Here is a 21,049-nt window from a genome sequence, read left to right on the forward strand (position 1 = left end):
CATGTATGCCCAATATAAACTCTTATAAAATTATAAGTGATGATAAATATTAAGCAAATTGCTTTGACAGTGATGGGCACACAGTGCAAGCCAGGCCTGTTGTGTCACAATCAGAAAGCTTTAAGATGGTGCGTCTGGAAGTCTGGTAGCCATCCATGTCCTTTCCACATGAAGAAAGTTGGTCTGGAGAATTCTTTATGTCTCTCATCTCTTTCTCCAGGAGAGATGAGAGACATAAAGAATTCCCATGAAATATGAACTAGTTCTAGTCTTCTGGAGACTTCTCGGGGCTCATTTCTCACATCTTCCTTCAGTTCTATTCTTTTTTTTGTGCGTACACTAATTTGGATTGGTTTCTGTCACCATTGCAAAGGCTGACCCATAGAAAAAGACAGAGACACTCACTCGTATTTTCTTCCCTCTTGGGTTAATGCTAGCTCTAAGAACGCTTGGGGCTGGGAAAGTGGCCAGAACTCTGTTATAAGGAAGATTCAAAGCCACAACCTCTGATTTTGGTGGAGAAGGGATGAATGCTGATTTTTGGACAGAGCAGTGGTAGTAAGGAGGGAATGAGCCTGGGGTCTTCTGGCCTAGATTTAAGCTCAGACTCCCAAAGCTACGCAATCCTTACCTTTAAGCCACAATTAAGAAATTAGAGGCATAAGCAGGATATAAATCCCTGGCATTGCAACTAAGTTTTGACTTTAAGCCATTCATATAGGCTTTCCAGGATTGATTTTCACCTATAAAATAAAATCTCACTTTGCAAAATGCTATAATTCTTTACTTTAAACTTAACAAAAATAACTATACGAAGAGTGGATGGGTAGAGATGTAAATAAAAATAGCTCATTGAGATTATATTTATTTTTAATAACATTTACAATAGCAATAATAACTAAAAATATATAGCATTACTACATGACAGGCACTGTTCTAAACGCATTACCTATGTTAACTCATTTAATCCTCACCTCAACTCTTTAAGATAGATATTATTAACCCCATTTTACCGTTGAAGAAACAAAGGCACAGAAAAGTCAACTAATCTGCCCAAGGCTACACAATTAGCATGTCAGAAAGAGGAACTTAAGTCATGCAATTAGTATCCTAAATCCAAGCTCTTCGCAATGATGCTACACATCTGTTGTTAAGTGTACCTGCTTCTTTACCCAGCACAGAGTAGAATTCGACAAGTGCTTATTAAATGTTAGCAGATGAAAAAAGTGACCTTTGTGAAGGCATTAATATTTTTTAAAGTTATGGTGGAGGTAGTGAAGGTAACTGTCCATGGAACAAGACATCCTCTTTTGGGGATACTTTACAGCCACACTCCCAAACGCACAGTCGTTTTTGTCATGCTTTGCCTAGAGCTGTTGGCACATTCTGTGTAAGGGCTAAGTGACTTTGGTTAAAGGTAGGACAATCTTTGTGTGATTTCCTTGGAAACTGAGTTATACCAAGCAGACTGGCTTTTGACAGGCAGTCCCTACTTCAGGCCACTGTGTAAAATCATAGAAAATGAACTATTGGAGACAAAGAAGAGCAGTAGAAGAATATGGTCACCAAAAAGATTCATTGTTTTTCTCCCAATTTTTAAATAAAGGTACTATTTCCTCTCTCATCAGAGACCTACATAAAAACAGTCCTTTAAATCATGAGTTTCTTAGCATCCAGAGAGTGTACAGAAATGGCTTCGGTAACGAGAGTCTATAATTTGAACAGTGTCCTTACAATAAGGCTTATTAAAGACTATCTAGTAAGTAAATTGGAATTTAGATCAGAGTAAAATTTTGATAAGTAATCTCACTGCCCCTTTAAACAAGAATCAGATTTTTCTACACTAACTTTACTGTGAAGAATTATGTTGCCAGAGTTAAACTCGGCGGTTTAATAAAACCACTCCCTCATCGGAATGCTGAGATCAAGCTTATTAATCCGTACCAGCAGAGCTTATCTAAGCAATGGAAAAGGCCATTGTAATGATTATCTACTATGTGGTTTTACAAAACAGCCAAAGTTTAGCAACTTGCACTTTTATTGTCTAATGGCTTCAAAGATCTAAGGAACCAAATGGCTTAAAGATTAATTCAAACTCAAATCCGGACAACTGCCAGGGTTTGGAAATTTTAGATTATAAAGACTACGGATAGATCTCATGTGAACAGAACAATAACTGTGGAAAAAAACTATTAGGTCACACTGGATGTACCGATCTCCCTGCCGGTTCTAGAGAAGCAATTAAAGACTCCCTTGCTCCGATGTTGTTTGGCTCCGTGCAGAGGGACAGCTTTAACTCCTTGTGGTGTAGCCAGGTTAGCCAGAGAGCACATAGGACACTGCCCATACGGACAGGAGGTGGGGCGGGGCGATGGGGCCGCCTGCCGGAACTGAACCGTGGACTGAGCCCAGGCGTGTGCTTAAATGGACCTTCAACAGGACATCCTGGGACTCTTATTTTGCAGAACTTTCCCCCTTGTGGAAATGTAGCCTCAAGAGCAACACCTCGCCAAGCCCTGAGAAGATGGAAACACTCCCCGCTGGGGACAGCCTACTGAGTTCAGCCCACGGAAAAGCCCTGCCTGTTTGAGCTCAGACGCCTCCCCAGTTGCACCAGGACGCAGGTGCACGTTCTCACTTGTCAGATGTCTTTTGTATTATTTGCACAAGCGGTGAGACTGTGTGGACAGAATGCTTTCTAGACGGAAATACAGCGCTTTTTTTAGAGACTGAACTAGAGGTTTGGGGAAGCCTTTACCGTGAAGATAATCATTATGTCAAACAGAGATTGTACAAGCCAGAAAATGAAGTTTGGAGTGATCCAAAGAGCTTACCTTTACTCCTGCCTAGAAAATTAACTAATAAAAGCTGAATTGAAAAGATGACTCCCTCTGCCCCTTCTGACAATTTGCACAGATAAGACTGATCTAGAAACTCTAGACTGGAAATAAATTTCTGACCTTGAGCCCCAAATCGGATGGCTTCAGATATGTTCCATATGCTATCCTTCATACTAGAGCAGAAACCTATGGGAGAGAACTTCGGATTTCATTTTGAACTTGTAGATACCTTACCTTTAAAAAAAAAAATCATTATTCAAATATTTCTAAAGCCCACTTAGACTATAAAGTCCTTGAGGGTTGAGATTAGGCCGCTCTTTCCCCTGTGGGGCCACACACTCCTTTAGAACAGTGCTCACAGCTGTGACTGCAGCCAGCCTCTAAGGCGACACCCAAGGATCCCTGCCTCCTGATATTCACACACTGGTACGGTTCTTTCCCAAACTGTTCCAAAGTCGGTTTGTGTGAACAAGAGAGTATGGCGGAAGTGAAAGGATGGCACTTCTGAGATTAGTTAATAAAAGACTGTGGCTTCTTTTTGGCACTCACTCTCCCTCTTCCTCTTTCACCTCCCTCTAACTCCCTCTCTTTTTCTCTGCCCCTCACCCCCCAACCACCACCATGTTCAGGGAAAAAGCAGTGTATCACGTTTGAGCAGCCTCACAGAGAGGTTCACATGACCAGGACCCGCCGGCCTACCAACAGCCAGTGAGACACTACGGTCTAACAACACCCACGTGAGTGAGCATGGAACAGACTCGCTAACCTCGGTCTGGCCTTGGCATGACTGCAGTCCTCACCGACTGTTTAACAGTGTCCTTGCGAAGGACTGAGGCAGAACACCTAGTCAAGGTGCACCTGAATTCCAAAATAAGGGGCTACATTTTAGGGTAACTTTGTTACTCAGCAACAGATAACTAATACAACTACAGAGCCTGCACCCCTTCCTTCTCACAGTAGCTATTCTAATAAAACTCAACTATAGGCATAAGGGAGGCAATCAGATCCAATTGAGTTTCTGGTCCTGATCTAAATGTTTCTGTCCAGCTAACCCTGGACCAAAACCATCTTCCATGCCTCCTAGGGAAGACTGCATGGTCCTTTGAAGATGAACTGTGCTCATGTAGCTCGCTTTAAGCTGGTTCCCACTGCTCCCTCCCTGAGTTACATCAGCTGCCCCCATTACATGTCCATTTATTCATTCATTTAACAAATACTTAATGAGTGCCACTGTTCTAGGTGCTTGGGCCACAACAGTGAACAAAACTAAGAAGGCCTCTGGCCTCGGGAGCTTACATCTAGCATACCTTCCTGATAAGCTATGTCTCCCAAACCCCAGAGCTGTCTTTTTGACCTCTTCTACAGCTGCTTGGGCTCTGAATCCCCATCTAACTCTTGCTTATGGGGACCCAGCACTAGATAGCCTTTTCAATGGAAGTCTGAAAGATATACTTCTTCTATAATAGGCAGCACTTATTACAACCTTTAGCAATGGCTAGTAGTCATTTAGTCCATAATCGAGACAACTGAATAACATAGTTATGCGCACATTCAATGGAAGTAGGAACTTACCACACATACTATCCCTCCAATGTATATGTGCAATGGCATTTAACAGTGTTCTTTATACCATAAAGTTTTAATAAACAAATCATATTTTATCAGCTGATAAACATCCTGATGTGACGTTTCCTGCCCAATAGCCAATTAGACCTGGACAGTGCAGATCAGTGAGATACAACCAATACAGTTAAATAAAAATTAGACAATAAATTGTGTCTAACATGCATGTATAATCACATGTCCATGCCTTAAATGCTTTTGCCACTCACCTGGGCTCATTTTTATTCTAGCACAAACTCTCAGTTGAAAGAAAACTCATGTTTCCTAGGTCACTGCAGCCAGAAAACAAATATGTTGTCAAAACAATTGTCACAAAACACTATTCCTCACTCTGCCCCAGTCAGACTTAGTTCCTCCCAAGAAGTATGAAAAATTTCAAGAACTGCTGTTTCTGTGTTCTACAAGCCAGTCTTTGTCGTGGCCTCTGGCTTGTGCTCTTCTCCTGTCCTAGATATAGGATGATATCTGTCCCTACCGTGGACTCCAAAAGCAGCAGGCACCACCAATGCCCACTAAAGGAGCAATGCCTCATACCAAGTGTGGAGCTCTGATCCAATGCCGCAATCTCCTGAAGTTACGATGCCTCTTTTTGACAAAGTTGCTAGAACTGGTACACAGGAACCAGGAATTAGTCTGGGTGTTAGGGATTAATTTGAAGGGGCAGCCACAATGTCACTCCTTCTCTAGCATTGGTCCCCCTTTCTTTCTGGGAATGAAATTTTGCTCAGGAGACTCATGAACACAGCATATTCCCTACCTCTTCTTCGCAAAATTTTCAGACTCGTTCACATGTGGCTGGATGCTGGGGTGAACTTGGTTTAGGCTTAAGCTAAGACCCTTGATTTAAGGGTATCTTAGGAAAACTAGTTTGGGAGCCAGACTAACCTGCATATTTCCAGAATAACAGTTATTTGTGAAAGTCACCAGAAAGCCTGGGAAGCCTAATTTGGAAAAAAGTATACAGACCAAAAAATTGAATTTTTAAATTTATCCCACTTGAATTCATCAACAAAAACAAAGTTCCTATCTTCTACATTTTCATTTCAGTTATAAAATTTTCAATCAGAGTCAAACAGATTAATCACCTTATTCGGTAGGTTAATTTTTAGAAAGCCTTTGAAATACCTGATGACAAGGTCAGCCTATGAGAAAGAAGCAAGAGGAAAAATTTTTGTTTGGAGAAATTGAATTTTTTAGTTGCTAGGAATAAAACTACTTCATTGGTATTAAGTTTAGCTGTGATTTTAAAACAACAAAAAATAGTTCCTTTCTGTGGTTGAGAGAAAAGAAGGTTTTAACCAAGAAGTTAGGATTGTGAACTCAAACAACTTTTCTTTTACTGCTTATTCATTACTCAAGTGTGTTCTATTTATTTCATTAAGGTTATATTTTATAAGAACATTTTTTTCATAAAAGAAAAATTTTGAATTAAATACACTTCAAGATAAGATAAATTCATTAAGATAATTAAAATATATGATCCAGAGCTGGGAAAGAGAAAATTATGGAAATTGGTTCAAAATGAAGGTGTACATGGTATTTCAACAAACCTTAAAAAAAAAAACATAAAAATCAGAAAGCTATAATGGTATCACATTATGCAACTAATGGAATAGATAGACAATTCTACATTTTCACAAAAGGACCCTCTGTAATCTATATGCTATATTGACATAAAGTTTGACTTTTAACTAGTCCTTATAAGCCTTGAACATTTCCTGACTGATGAACATATAAATTCCTTTAGATAATTAAATAATATATACAGAAGAATCAAAAATATAAATAATAAATCTTGAAAAAGAATAGATGAAAAAATTGCAAAGCATTTATATCAATTATTTCGGGGTGGGAGAAAAGGTCCTTTTTGTTTTCTTCTTTATACTTTGTCACTACATGATTTTCTATGACAATTAGATTTGCATTACAGGAGGAGAAGGGAACAAAGAATGTCTTCCCAGCTCCATTTGTGTTTGTCCCTGTCCTTTGGTAGAATGCTGTAATAATGTGCTTACTCAACACTGGTTGGTTCCCTTAAGCCTGACTTATTCAGGTGTTGATACTGTATGTCCCATGGGAGTATCTGGAATGTTACACACCTAGGGCCCAGGAAGGACCATGCAGGTTTTTCTCTTGGTTTTGTACACTGACAAGTACCACAAGCAATGGGTGTCCTTTTTCATTAACAGAAGATGACAATCACCTTTAGAATGCAGCGAGCAAAGTGTGGCTTTAAGCCTGACTTTCTTTAAGGAGAGAAGGTCACAATGCCAGGATGGACCATGGGAAGAAAGGAGCAGTATTCAAAGGCAGCAAATATATATCTTCTCCAGAACTTTGGACTTTGTAGTAGGCAGTTCTGTGAATAAAGATCTATGTATTGCTTTCCAAAATACCTCCATTTTTATCTTATAGTCCATCTATGAGCTGTGGGTTCACAATACAGCCCCACAGTTCACTAGCCTTTTTTCCCCTGCTTCCAAACAAAAAAGAATAAATGGAGCCATTAAATGCCTGTGGAAAGAAAAATAAAAATCTACATGTACAGGCATGTTCTATATAAATGTAAATAGCAAGATATAAGAATAAGGAAGGTATAAGATTATTTCAGTGGTATCCAGACATTAATGAAAGCCAATTTGCAATTAGGTGATTAACGTAAGAGCCAGTGGTAACAAGCAATGTGTTCTTATTCCAAACATCTTTGCTACAAATTGCTGTTAATAGTTTCTCCCTGTATTTTCCCTTTGTATTTCGACTGCATGGTAATGATATAAAGTAATTGCACAGCAACTGCAAAATACTACATGTTATTTCATGCAAGTCATTTAGTAACTATGTCAGGTAACGATACAGAAAACCCTTTTAACTATGAGACAGAACAGTTTGCATTACCCAGCTACAGTCTCTCTGGTTAAACCTGAACTAAATGTTCATTCCTAGAGCTCCCATTTTCCCCAGGTTGTACCCTACCAGCTGCCAGGGTTGCACTGACACTGGTTGACTGCTCTTACAGGTTTAGGCACACGGGGATGCTCCCTCATTTCTCTGTGCAAGGGCTTGGCTGCAATTGCTACTTGGATCCACCTGGTTCTGGTTAGCAACACCCAAAAGATTCTGCTCATTATCAATTCTACAAAGAAATAAAAATATAATGATTCAGCCCCCACTGAGGAATTAACTAAATAGTTTCCTTAACAGCTAATTTAAGCAAATACATGCATACCTAAATATATTACTGTAAGTAATATCAAGTTTGGAATTACTCTCTTTTAGCATTCTAAGTTTTCCTCATTAAAGAATGGTAACTCATTTTGCTACGTGTGGCTGAGAATAATGTACAGGCTATGATCATACTTGTGTCCTCTTTTTTTTTTATCATCTTGGTTACGTGTTATCCGCTGATATTCTTCTGTTTTGTGCTGTTGCACTTCCTACCCTAGTATGTGTCAGAGCTGTTATTTCCTTTGGCAAGTTCGACTTGCTAATTTACAGTGCATTTTAGTATCTTTGATGATAATTGCTCAAAATTCAATTTCTAAATCTACATAATGAATTGTATTTTTAGCTCTAGCTACTGCTCTTCCTAATTTGCTATGGAACAGATACTGAAACTTAGAGACAGAGATTCTCCTTTCCCGGGCCCTTTATAAAATATCTGCTTCTGTGAATGACTCCCTTAGCAAGCACCCTGATAATTTGGATAATGTAAGAATGACTGACTTTCTCTGACAGGCTGGAAGGTACTGTGAGGGAGAAACTAGATCCTATTGTGCATAAATAGATCACCATATTGAGTGCTTTCTCTAGCTACAGGAGGCTTGTTGCTTAACTATTTCATGACCACACACATGTCAGCTACCACTGTTATGTCTGAAAGAAACCTCAATCTTTTTCCAGGGGCTTGGGGTAAGAACAATGACAGTTTAAGTGGAACTTTGAAATCAACATTATAAAGCCTTTATTTTATCTGAAAATTGCATTCTAAAAGTTCATCAGCTTAAAACATTTCACATTGAGGAGAAATAACAATGTGTTTTTTCTGGACTCCAAAATGTTTCGATTCTTGTTTTCATAAGGACTAATTGGTAATGATATCCTGCCTTGGGGCCTTGAGTTAAAGAGACATCCCAAAATACCTGTCCTAATCCACCTCACCTGCAGCACCAACTCTCCCCAGTGAGACCCTTCTCTGAACTTCCTGCCTTGGTAATACTCCCTACTCCTCCACAATGGCCAGACCTGAACCTAGAGAGTTTTTCTTGACTCCTACTTATGGGCACCCATACACACTATCAGGTAGCAAAATCCTGTATTTTTAGAACCACAAAAAGGAAAGATACATTCAGTTTTTCGAATACCTGGTAGAAATTATGTATTTACCCATTCAATCACATGGACTTCTTTGTTCTGGCTGGAATTATTGTACATCAGTATGGTAACTTATTATCTCAGGATTAGTAAAACATTCCACTGGCTTTTGATGGCATCAGAAGAATTCCTGAAACATGCATGTAGATCAGACTTAAATTTAAAATGTTCATCTTGGATATGGGCATAGTGACATTTAGTTCAGGTTTAACCAGAGAAACTGTAGCTGGGTAATAATTAAAAGACTTTTCTGTATCATTACCCGACACAGTTACTAAACTGAAAGCAGTAAAATATTTTTAAATGTCTGCTCACTTGCTCAAATTTGGTGCTTCTTATCACAGCCAGAACAGTACTGTGTTTCTGAGCCTTTGATGATTCTGAACTGTTAGTTATAACTTGGATGAGTTATAATGGGAAAAATAATGATCTCACGTGGAACACATTTCTCTTTGTTTAGTTAAATCCAGTTTGCTTCATAAACCAATCTTTCGAATCATGAAATCACAGTTGGTAGAAAGATGGGGAATCACTAGTACAGCCTACTTACAAAATTGCTCTTACCTTCATCTGCTTCACCCCATTCCAACTGCACTTGCCCTAGTGTACTTCCTTCCCTTTTACTTGGGCTGTTATAAAAGATTTCTAACTAGGCTTCCATCTTTCCGCCTCTCTTGATTGTATATATTGCTACTCAATTGTCTCAAAAGTTATCAAAACATCTCTACTAACACCTTAAGTACAAAATCCCTTACCTAGGCATTTAAGCTCTCTGAAAAATAACTGCTACCTCCACGCTAAGCCTTAATTCCCATTACTGCCGGAGAAAATGCCTTTATCTGTCAAGGTGAACAGCTTCCTACTATTAATCATAGCAATTAGACATAATGTTCTGAGTTGCTGACTCCGTGGGTTCAAATCCTGACTCTGGGGCTTATTAGCTCTGTGACTTTAAGCAAGTTATTTAACTTCTCTAAAATTAACTCTCCTCATTAGCAAAATTGAAATAATTTAAAAAAATAGGCGTTGTTAACATTATTACTCAAAGTGCCCTTCAGTTTCTTGCCTCTCAAATTTGCTCATTCTCTTGCTCTGGGTTGAACTCTCTCCATCCTTTTTCAGTCTCTCTCGAGCAATGGTTTTCCATGTGTGGTCTCTGAAAAAGCAGTATGAGGATCGCCAGGGAGCTTTTAGAAATACAGATTTTCAGGCCCCATCTCAGGCCTATTAAATCAAAAATGTTGAGTGCGGGCCCTAGCAACTAGTGTTTTAACAACTCTCCCAGGTAATCATGATGCACACTAAACTTTGAAACTCCGGATCCATGTCAGATGCTACCACTAAGATTTTTCCTTATCCCTCCCAGGGTACTTGATCTCTTCCCCCATTCAAACCTTCAGAATACTTCGTACTGTCCCTTAGCATTTTCCTTCTTTGCAATGCCTTAACCACACGTGTATATTCACCTTTCCCACCTTATCCTTGCCAAATAATAAACTTTTTACAAGTAGGAACTTGGTTTTTTAATCTTCAAATAGGAAGTGAGCCTTAACAAAGTTTCCTTCAAATATTTGTTTTACTAAATTGAGTCAAGTTATCTTAGTACTCAAGGTATTAGAGACTGAATAAAGAACTCAAAATAGAGGAAAAACTTCCTTTTTTATTACCTACAGGCATTCCTTGTTTTATTGCGCTTTGCTTTATTGTGCTTTGCAGGTATTGTGTCTTTTATAAATTGAAGGTTTGTGGTGACTCACCATCGCACTAGTCTACTGGCTCCATTTTTCTAACAGGGCTCAGGTGATGGTTAGCATTTTTTATCAATAAAATATTTTCTACTTAAGGTATGTACATTTTTTAGAGATAATGGGATTGCACACTTAATAGACCACAGTGTAGTTTAAACGTAACTTTTATATGTACTAAAATGCATAAAAATTCGTTTGACTTGCTTTATTGCAATATTCATTTTATCGTGGCGGTCTGGAACTGAACCTGCAATACCTCTGAGTTATGCCTGTATTAAGAAGTCCCATGCTGGAAAACAGCAGCAACACACGCCAAATGCTTCAAGTTCTTAATTGGAAGCAGTTTCAAGATAGGCCAAGGGGTTTTAATTCCATTCTTAATAATCGCCTCTTCTTTCTTTGATTCTGTAATGCAAGCCATTTTCTGAATATAATTTTCTAAATGCATGATGACGGTGGAGGAATGTAATATCAAGGGTTAAGGCAAAGTGAATATGTAAGACTGACGTCTCTGTAAAAGCGCTTCCTAGTTTATCTGCCTACAAAAGGTATAGACAATGTTATTTCTTTTCCTCAGTTTGCTTAAGTAACTTTGAACTTGGAAATGAAGCCAAATTTGGCCTATTAAATTGAAAACCCAGTATAAACAACATGTAGTCTCTATTCTAAGTGCATGGAGTTTGTCATACACCAAGGGAAAAAAAGATTACTGTTTGTTAAAACATCATTTTACTATTAGTACCAATAAGCAATTTTTTAAAAGAAGGAAAAAAGACTTTTTCAAATTATGTATGCACAGCCGTGTATACACATTAACAAAATCATTTTGAGCAAAAACACTTTTGAATGCTTGGGTGCTTGATATCATCCAACTGATAATTGGGCTGTAGTTGAGCACAAGCCTAATTTTCAAACAGTTTATCAGTTAGTCTGACTTTCAAATAATGGAAAAAGTATCCATTTTTTCCTGGTAAAAACTTGATTTCTTTTGATCTACTGTTTTGGCTATACTATTTACTTTCCTTGGCAGCATCTTTAAACTCACCACAACTTTAACAAATTAATGCACAGCCTGAACTCAGACATACTCAAAGCCCATAATATCACCCTGCTCTAATCATATCTATCAGAGTGTTGTGTTTTTCCACTGTGACAGAGTCATGTGCTGCTGCATTGTCAGGTGGAAGGCCCCAGCCTATGAAACAAAATACAGGTAAAGGTGATTAAAAGGTGCTTTTTAAACTCTTTCACAACCCTAGCATCTACTCTCTTCAATAATTACTTGAGAAAAAATAATAGTCATTTTAATGACAGAATGCTAAAGAGGCAGTTGCCTGTCCAATAAAATCCAAGCAATACAACTTCTAGCAGGTACTTCTATCGTTTCCTATTTCTGAGGCCTTCAACTTTAAAGATGACTCCTAGAAGGATCTAGAAAGAGAGCTCTTGGCAAAATTCTAAGAGACACCTAAAATGGTTTGGGAAAACTCTACTTGCTGTGGCTGGTCATGGAACAAAATGATAGCACAGATTTCATGACGCCTGCACATGAGTCACAGAGTGCATAATCAGCACACAAAGCTATTCACCTGCTAGTAAAAGCCAAACAAAAGAAATAATTCTAAAATCCTTACCTTCATGATAGTTATACTTAATTTAAAAAAAAAAAAAGTGGGGAAATGTGGTCATGAAATAAAAAAGAACTTTCTCATGGAAAGGGTACTAGGCAAATGCAAGTTCTATTGCAGAGATTTAAGAGGAAACACAGATGATAAAAGCAAGCAGGGATGAACCTTGAAAACATTATGATAAGGGAAATAAGCGAGACACAAAAGGACAAATATTGTAGAATTTCACATTTATGAGATACCTAGCATTGGCAAATTCATGGAGACAGAAAGTAGACTAGAGTTTACAAGGAACTGTGGGGAGAGGAGAATGGGAAGTTTAATGGGCACAGAGTTTGTTTGGAATGATGAAAAGTTCTGAGAATGGACAGTGGTAAAGGTAGCACAACATCGTAAATGTACTTCATGCCACGTAATTGTACACTTTAAATTGCTTAAAAGAATAAACTTTATTTATACTTTACCACAATAAAAAAAAAGTAACGAAAACAAATAAGCAAACTAAAAGAACAAGCAGGAAGATCCTGTGACAGAAAGTGACGGATGCTAAAATGTTATGAACATGGGGAATAGAGAAAAGAATTTTCAGAACTAAATAAAAAAGGAATTAAACTGGATTCTCATCTGTAAGAATTATATCGTGTGTTTCACAGAGGAAAAAAAGCAATAGAAGATCAAATAATAGAACAGAATATCAGCTAGAACTGAGTAGTGCTATTTCTGAGATGGGAGGTGACCATAAGTAGGACCAATTAAATAATATCATGTCTATTTAGTGTTTTTATTATAGTCATGTATTCCTTAGATTTTCATCCTTACCTGTGAAGAGGAAAAACAAGGAAGGGACCGTCACTGATAAACAGCTGACTGAAGAGGAAGACAGAATCTTTACCACAAAGCACAGTGATACTACTGAGGGAGCACAAAGAGTAAAATTGTATTTAAAGCTCAATAAAGACAGGAAGAAAAGGAGAATATTAGAAAATCCAGCCCTGTCCAACACTTGAGATTGTGATTTGGTGATGCAGAGATCTTCAGAAATATTTTTAAACACCAACATCTAGCAGTGAAAAGTGATTGGTAAACATAATCCAGGATAACAGAAAAGGATTCACTTTTGTTAATAAATAATTTACTATTAAACAAATACTTCTACTATATATGTGAAAGCAACGTTTCTTCAAGAGTGGTCATCAGACCAGCTACAACAACACCTCGAGAGGACTTGTTTGAAAGGCCTGTTCCTAGGCTTCATACCAGACCTACCGCATCAGAAACTCTGGGAATGGGCAAGCATTCGGTGTTGCAACAAACCCTCCAGGTAATTCTAATGGTAAAGTCTGAGAACCGGCGCTTTAGGAAAGAACTAGAACAGAGGTAGTTAGCAAGGCCTGCCGGTGGTTAGCCAGACTGAACCCTAGGGAGAAAACCACAGGCAGGCTTCTTGCTGGAGGCAGCTGCTCTGGAAAGTGGGACAAGCACTGAAACCCACAGGGAGGACTTTCTTCTCCTTTTCCCGGAGGTTTTCTTATTTGACTCAGGGGAACTAATCGTCTGTTGCTAGAGTTAGAAAACCAAAGCTGTAGAGAAATCTGAACAGTGATTCTGCTAATGAGACAGCACAGGGACTCTCCCTCCTTTCTGAATACCTGCTCCCTCTCTTTTTCTCTGCATTTCTCCTTACTGGGAATAGATCTGCAATTTATTATGTAGATTTTTTTCAAATCTTTTGGAATATGTATTCGTATCTTACCATTGTCAAGAAGACTTCAAATTAAGCTAACTCGTTAAGACTATCCAAGTATAGGCATACCTCGTTTTATTGTGCCTTGTCTTATTGTGCTTCATAAATGATGCGTTTTTACAAATTGAAGGCAAGATGCTCCACCGGCAAAAAGATTGCGACTCACTTTGTTATGGTGGTCTGCAAAGGTACTCGCAATATCCCTGAGGCATACCTGTATTTCTACAACACAATGGTTCAGTTGCAGATTTATGTCATCTCATTAGATGTGTGGTTTTTTGTTTTTGTTTTTTTAAATCTTTGCTGTTTTCTGTCATAAAATATCTGAAAACAAAAGCCGTATATAAACTGGTAGTAAAGCCCTCTGTCCATACTTGACTAAGGTTATGAAACCACCTTAACCTCAACACTTTATCAAATGTTAATATATTTTTTAAATCCACGTGCACATATTTCTTCTATAAACTTTAATGAATATTATTAACATTTTTCCTTTGTGTCAGAAGCATTCTCACTTTTCTCAAACTGGACAGGCAGTCTAACTTAATTCCGCATTTTTAAGCCTACAACCTGCCCCTCACCCCTGCTGCCTTCCTGCCCCATCCCAACTACATAGGCAGCATTCAAAAAGACCGAGATCTAGTACTCTTTCTTGGTTCAGGGCCTACTTCCCTGAACCATCTTATGTCCCACCTTACTTTCCAACTTCTTGACCTGTGGCCTTATCACCTCTCTAAAGCTTCATGCCAATTTACATCCTGACTTGGTATTATTTCTTTGGTACATAGTGGAGGAAAAATTCTCCTCTACTCATTCAGAGCCTCTGGCTGGGAACAAGAATTAAACTAAAATAGGCAGATTAACAGGAGAAAAGCATTCGAGTTTTATTAGAATTTTACTTATACATGAAGCTTTTACAAGAGAATGAAGACCTGAAAAAAGTGACTGGTGCAGAAAGCTTTTATATCTTTTAGACAAATAGCAAACTGTAAGAAATAAAACAAAGGGTTTAGGATAAAGACAGTAAATTGTGAGAAGTCACTAGGAGATATATAGAGGGGTAAAACTTGAAAGATAAGGTTATTTTAGCAAGTTTGTGTGATCTATTTCAGCATCGATTTCCAGTCTCTGAGGATAAGGACATTCTTCTCTTCCTGGTAGAGGGAAGGCATCTTTCTCATGGGAAATTTATGCTCTGCTTTTAGGGAGAAATAAGAGGTCAGAGAGCCTTCCTGCCTCTGCTATATCACAAATGCCTTCAAGCTCAAAATAGTCAATATGCCAACCTCTTCAGGTACTAACCCTTGCCATAATTTTCCCTGGTTGCTTGAGTCATATCGACTTCTGGAAGCTCCTGGTAACAATGGCACAAAATCTAGAAAACAGCCCATCAAGCTAGCACTTCTACCAATCTTTCCAAAGAGAGCTGGGCATCTGGTACCATTTTTAGAGTCATAAGATTAGGGAAAAAATAGTGATTAAATAGAGATTTTCCATGTAGTGTAAGTGGTGGTCCATACAAAAATAAAAATAGAGATATCGGTGCCTGCTGATGGTTAAACTCTGAAGGTAACCTACCAATTGCCTACCTGAGAATCTATGAATTATGGAATTTATTACTAATGGAGAAGATGATGCAAAACACTCTAATTAGACTTTTTATTAAGGCATGGAGGGTTGTCAAGCCAATGAAAATGAGAAGAAAGAAAACATAATTTCTAAAACTACATTAGAAAAGGACATTTTTTAATGTCATGAAAATATGCACTGACCCTAAAAGGGTTTCAAGGAAATAAGGTAGTCTGAATAAAGAAGATTAGCTGGTGAACTAAATGGAAAATTAATGGACTTTTCTCTCCTTACTATTTTATTTTAGTGTGACATTTTTGGAATCTATGTTTGTGGAAGAATTACGGGTTTTACATGCAACAGCAATATTTTTATGTCCCTATTACTGAAGGCAGAAGTCAATATTTTAGCTCGATGTACCACTAAAAGTTCCATTGTTTGGGAGTAGTTCTGTTCAATTCAATGGTAGTAGTAATAATGACAATATAATGCTAGGCTAAGCTGTAGTAAAAAAAAAAAAATCATAATTACTTAAAACAATCAACTTTTATTTAATGTTCACACAAAGTCTGAGATAGTCCAGAAGCTCTCTTGAGAAATTCTCCTTTGATAGTGACTCAGAGATCTAGGCTCCTTATATATTATAGCTATACTATCACCAAGGTTGCTGCTGCAGGGGTAGAAGATGCAGGAAGTACACAGGCTTTTAACTGTCCAGTCCCACACACTTCATTGGCTGGAGCTAGTCACATGACTCCAATCTAACTGCAAGACAGGCTAGGAAGTATAAAAGCACAAGAACATTTGGTGATCCTTTTCCCAAGTAGGTACAATTTATTGATCAATGCTATCTACATTCTAAGCACTGTGCTAATTTACACGCATTATCTCAGATTCTCAAAACAACCATTTAAGATACATTATTAATTTCACTTCATAAATGAGTAAACTGAGGCTCATAAAAATAAACCAATTTACATGTATTATCTCAGGTTCTCAGAGAAACCTTTAATTTTTAATTTTTTATTTTTAGGCAAGGCAACCCTTGGTTGACCTCACAGATTACAAGGAACTTGTCATCTTATAATTCCCTTATTTTTAATTTTTTTTTTAAGCCTACAGTACCTGGTCTTCCTAGGTGGTCTCCCAACCAAGTACTAACCAGGCCTTACCTTGCTTAGCTTCCAAGATCAGACGAAACAGGGCTTGTTCAGGGTAGCATGGCCATAGTCAGAGAAACCTTTAAAGGTGTGTATTATTAACTCGAATTTACAATTAAGGCTCATAAACATAAACGAATTTTCCGAAAGTCAAATGGGAAAAGTGGAATTTGGACTCTAGAACGGGCCCATCTTCTTGCTTCAACATGTGCTATGTGTCAAGTATAATGCTGTGCGCTGGGACTACCAGAAACAGAAGGAAATATGGGGGAGGGTAAAGAGAAGGGTCCATTTCTACTACCATGACAGTAGAAACTGCCATCAGCACCATGCTCTGGTGCCTCCAGAAGGTGTTCACATCTGGAACAGAGATACAGAGAACAGTATTTCCAAAGGCAAAAAGCGTAGGCACTTGGTCAGACAGTCAGGTTTTCTGTAAAGTTAATAACACTTAAGGTTCAGAATCCTCATTTTCATGGGCACCTTCCAAGACCCTAGGAGAAAGATAGCAATGTACTCAGAGGATATTATATTTCTGTAAAATATGGAAAGTGAGATCTTATAATAGCAATAAGTTAAGACCACTGTCTCTTCCTGACTGTCACTTAACTTTTCATGTTGGTGATGGTAACCTACCTGTAGGCATGTTTAAGATTCATTAAGGAGAAATTAAATAGAGCATACATTTACTTTGGCTCGAATGAGATAGATTTATGTAATTCACTATCACTTCTATGTATAAATAAGTTATCTCTAGCCATCCAGGTGTAAGGAACAGCTTTCAGGAGTATTCCTAATTCCTCCTATGCTGACTCACCTGGCAGCACAACACAACTGTGCAGAGCTAGAGGTTTTACTATGACATGAACATGTCCTATGGCACCCAGTGACAGTAGTATGTGGGTGAAAAAGGAAACAGGGAGTCAGAAGCTAATCTTTGAAAAATTCTCTCAATCATCAGACTGGTAAATTTGTGAGTAAAGGATGCAATTCTTTTAAATGTCTAATCAAAGTCAGGAAAATACTCTATAATATCGCATATAGAATTATAAACATGCCATAAATTTTTCTTCTGATGGCAATTGCATGAAACAAAACTTATTACAATTTCTGTGTTTGGAGGAATACTACAGAGAGTACATATGTGCATAAAACTTTTAGAGGTTTCCCAAATTTGACAATCTGTAATTTTCATGACTAATAATGGGTTGTGGAAATGAAACAAATTTTTATAAATTATCAATAATAAAAAGCAAATTTCAAAAAACCATCTAGTAAAAAAGATTAATTTATTCCATTTTCTCTACAGAAAATGACATAAAAATTTTTAATTGTTGATATATGAAGAGGTATTCAAAAATATTAGGAAAAGGGCAGTTAAATTTCAGGTTTTAATGTAATTCAATTTGTGATATTTGTCAGCTCTTCAAAAATTATTTTTGTGTGTGTGATTTCTTTTTCTAAACATATACTCACTATCATACCTACTTTGTTCTTTTTCTTGGAGAGTCCTCCAATTACTAGATTGAATGTGTTTGTATGCTCCAAAAAATTCACATGTGGAAATCCTAACCCCCAAAGTGATGGTGTTAGGAGGCAGGGCCTTTGGAAGTTGATTAGATCATGAGGATGGAGGCCCATGAATGGGATTAGTGTCCTTATCAAAGAGACTCCAGAGAATTCCCCTTCCCTTTCCACCATGTGAGGACATCATGACAAGATAGCCATCTATGAACAAGAAGTAGGTAGGACCACTGCTGGTGCCTTGATCTTGGGCTTTCCAGTCTGCAGAACTATAAGAAATAAATTTCTGTTGTTTATAAGCCACCCAGCCTATGATGTAGCAGCCCAAATAGACTAAGACAGGCCCCCCAAAACCTGGATTCACCCTTGTAACTAACACTTTAGCAGGTAAAATACCCATCCTACTGACTCTGTAGAACTTCAACCAATGTAACATTCCAAAATCATGAATAAATAAAATAATAAAGAATCGAGATGACAATAATGTGTTTAGTTCACATGCCAGCCATTTCAAAGCAAAATAAGTTTTTGATGTTTCAAATTATTGACAGCAGGAGATAAATATTTAATCTGCAAAGACACGTGGATTTGAAATTCTACTACCCAAAATAAAACGAAGTCTCTAGATTGTTACTGGTTGTATCCTTATCCAGATTATATTTATCAATTGTTTATACGATTCGACTTTAAAAAATGCCTATGGCTAAATTAGGCCAAGGAATAAAGGTCCTTGGGGAAAAGTGGCCTTCATAGAACTAAGAAAGACGTCCTCCTGATCCACAGTACACAAAATTCTCTAGGGAGAATTAGAGTTTCTATCTGGCACAAAGTGAAGTTACGCTCTTGTTAGTGGATATAGGATACTTTTAATCACCAAGATATGCAAAGAAATTGGATAGTCCCTGAACAAAAGGGGAAACTTAATGCTAATGATTTGAAGCTTAATAAATAATATGAATGCTTATGCTTAATGAATAAATATCTGATTGATTTTTTCTGGAAAACAGAAATAGCATTTCTCATGTTGAATATTTTTAATAGCATGAAAAAGAAAGTGAGACTAAAATAAAACATTGTCTTTATCATTTTTTATTGGAACACCCCAAAACTTGTTACAGAAATTAACTCAGCAACCCTTAGGTTCTAGACAATTCTGAAATCATACCACTGGTCATTAGCTGGGCAATCTGTGGCCTAGAGAGATGAAACGTTAAGGAGTAAACTAGTGCAAAAATAAAGATGGGGAGAAGAGGAATAGAAGCTAGAATCTTGAGCACAAATTCCCAAACTAATCCATTCCAGCAAGTTTCTTCCTAAGATAAGTGATTGTGTTTCTTCTTACAGCCCTGTTTTCAAAAAAACTAATATAGTTCTAGAGACAATTTTATGGTCAATCTGAAAGTCATCTGAGGGGATCTAATTATATTCCAATGATTCTAAATATACTATGAACTACAGATAATTGTGAAGAATTTGGTTCACAGAAAAATGAACAACAAATCAATGGAGAATGTGTTTCTGGTAGAAAACCCTTACTGTATAAAAATAGTCCTGTTCACACTTTGTACATTCTCCAAATTCTATTTCACTCAAATTCTGGGAAATCTAAAAAAAAAAAAAAAAAAAAATGTAAAACTAGATGGAAAAAAAATCCAAGAATTTATTTTTTAATTTGCAAGGGACTTCAGGTATCATCCAGATAACCTTCAACTTTCTTGTTCTACAGACAAGATTAAGTGGCTTGTTAGAAATAGTCATTTAGCTAGAGGCAGAGCTAGGACCAGAAAACTAATCTCTATTCCTACTGCCTCAGGAACATTACATATCACACTGCCTCTTCCCCGCCCTCCCATGCCAAAAAAAAAAAAAAAAAAAAAGTAAAGAAAAAAAGTGGATGATTATATTGAAATATAGTCCTAGGTTACATAAGCATAATTCCTAAGAGCCTAAGTTGGCTTTTAATTATTTTTAATCAAAATGGAACTCATAATCCCAAGAGATAGACAATAGGAATGCTATTTGGCTTTTAAGGTAAGGAATGGTGTTTGCAGAGAGGTGTAAAAGAAAACTAAATGAAAGGGGAAACTACACAGGACTATGTACTCAGCAACCCTATTTGAGCCATATGCTAGATACAAAGGAAAAGGAAATGAAAACTTTGAAATGCAGCTGTCCCACTCCCTACTATTTCCACTCAAATCCAACTATTTTTCCACCAGGATCTAACACGTGTGTGGTGACACATGGAAACAGGGTGAGCTCATGAACCCAGGGGAATAGAGAGTTCAGCATTCCCCGTGGGGCACCCTGGAAGCACATGGCCACTCCCAGCCTCCACCCTTATGGATGGTAAATGTGGAAGAAGATCTAGTGATGGAAAAAAACCACTTCACAGCAGAAAAAGGAAAGCCAGAAAATAACTCAGACACCTGCTTGCCATTTATTAATTATGCCAGCAGACAAAATCGTTAGATCCAAAATCAGTCTAGCCGAACAATGTCCTTGTTCGTTAAAATCATAGTAAGGAACTCCTTTGAGACATCGGAAGATAGTGGTGCCCAAAACTAGTAATCAATGAAGACTATACAAACAGAGAAGTAAGTCATTCTGTCAATTTTCCTTAGGTAGGACTCATTTAGCAAAAAAAAAAAATCTCTCATCTGAACACAGGGCACAGCAAAGCTCAATCTGCACAATGGAACGAAAGCTTCTATTATTCCATCTTCTCTTCATGTTTGTATGTTTCTGATACTGCAGTATTAACGTTTTAAATTGAATCTTTAAATAATCATTATGATGAGAACCACATTATTGGGAAGCCAGGCTCAGTAGATGACCTTAA

The 21,049-nt window shown here is 37.6% G+C and overlaps 1 pseudogene; it reads right to left on the reverse strand.

Moving 5' to 3' along the window:
• Window positions 1-16,636: 16,636 nt before the first annotated feature.
• Window positions 16,637-16,755, reverse strand: LOC112480822 (annotated as a pseudogene).
• Between the last annotated feature and the right edge of the window lie 4,294 nt (window positions 16,756-21,049).

Source organism: Pteropus alecto, unplaced genomic scaffold (assembly GCF_000325575.1).
Source record: "Pteropus alecto unplaced genomic scaffold, ASM32557v1 scaffold20, whole genome shotgun sequence".
Classification (NCBI taxonomy): domain Eukaryota; kingdom Metazoa; phylum Chordata; class Mammalia; order Chiroptera; family Pteropodidae; genus Pteropus; species Pteropus alecto.